Genomic DNA, 1,742 nt, shown 5'->3' with positions numbered 1-1,742 from the left:
GTCTCTCTCCTTGGAACAAGGCTGGCCATCTTGCCTTCAGTTCACTTCTCTCTGTGGCACTGTGGAACCATTGGTCATCTCTTTGGGATTAGGGTCCACTAGAGAGCAGGCTTGAGCAGTGAGAGCAAGAAACCCCATAAGAGTCTTAGGTCACGTGATCCAGCCAGTCATGGATGAGACCACACACAGGGCATTTGGAACCAGGTCATGATTAGCCCACCACTGCTCTTCCTTGGGTCTTTGTGTTTTGAGGACACCTCTCTATTGAGAGTTTCAGGAAAAGTGTCAATAAAACATGAATCCTGCTGGAACAACATCCTATTGCTTGAAATATTCACCCCAATTCCCTAACAGAATTGAGGGTGACAAGGGGCATCACAGACAAATAGGAAGGGAGAGCACACGGTACTCAAAGAGTTGCTTCTCTTCACATCTACCAAGAACAAAGCAAGTAAGAAGGGGTGTGGATTACAGGGAGACTTTGGACTTAGTCTCTAGTGCATCTAGTTTATGATGAGACGTGGGTGCATGCTGCTGAGGAGGTAGTCCGAGGCAACTGACCCAGGAGAGAGAATATCTTAGTGATTGCAAGAGAGTGGGAGAAACCCATTGTTTCTCTGATTCTTGATTCCCTCATCTACAAAACTGGAGACAAGCAGACAATGTATAACATTTTCCCGTACATTTTGTGTACTCAATATCAAAGTCTTTCTTCCATTGCAAAATAGAAATAGATGGACTACAGTATGAGGACATTAGAAAGAATACTCAGAGAGCTGCAGGAAGTCAGTGAACAGAAAATGTGACATTTGGAATGACTTATTTGACAAGTTGCTGGCAGAATTAACTGGGATGGGAGCAACTGCCCTCAGGAAGTGAGGAGTAAGCAAGGGGAAGAGTCCATCCAAGTTGGGTTCACTGTCTGCAAGTCTGTAAAATCTATGGGTGAAGAAAATTTGGAGAAAATATTTTGTAACCAGAAAACTTCCAAATATTGATTAATTATCTTTTATAAATGTAGGAAACATATAAGCTTGGCCTGGTAAACTCCAAGAGTGGAGAAGACTGAGACAGTCTAGACATTGAAATAGGATCCCATCATAGAGGGGGTTGATGGTAGGGTCAGAGCCCGCTGCAGATGCCAAGAGGGTGTCTGACCCTCTACAGGGGACCTGTGAGGACACCAGAGCAGGGGAAGCACAGAGGGGTCTGTAGCAGGGCCACTGAGATCTTCCTCACCCTCTCCTTCAACAGAACCCATAACAATGTCCTCATAATTCTCCTCAAGGGCAGTCATGTCCTCATGGGGCTCAGAAAACTCTCCTTCCTCATGTTCTCCCTCATGGACCAGTGAATAAAGGCACTGATGGGAGCAGTGGAAAGACTCAGAGTTCCAAGAAAGCAGTTCCCCAGGAAGGTTTCCATCAACCCGGGTGGATGCTCTGACCTGTGGGTGGGGAGCACTGTACTCCAAATCAAGACATTGATGAGAGGGGGAGGTCTTCAAACACAGTCAGTGAAGCAAGGTTAGGGTGTCAGGATGGGGACCCAAGGCCAGTCCAGATACAGAGGAAAGCAGAAGGAACCAGCATGTTCCATATGCATAACAATATGCATGTTACATATTGCACTCCAAATAGCACACAGGCTGCCCTGCCAACCTTTTCTTATGAAATCCTCACACAAATCAAAGAGTACTGATGTGCAACTTAGTTTTCACTTAGTTTTCACTTGAAGTAACT

The sequence above is a fragment of the Lipotes vexillifer genome, unplaced genomic scaffold (genome assembly GCF_000442215.2).
Source record: "Lipotes vexillifer unplaced genomic scaffold, Lipotes_vexillifer_v1.1 scaffold452, whole genome shotgun sequence".
NCBI lineage: Eukaryota > Metazoa > Chordata > Mammalia > Artiodactyla > Lipotidae > Lipotes > Lipotes vexillifer.
Note: the sequence above shows the minus strand (reverse complement) of the source record.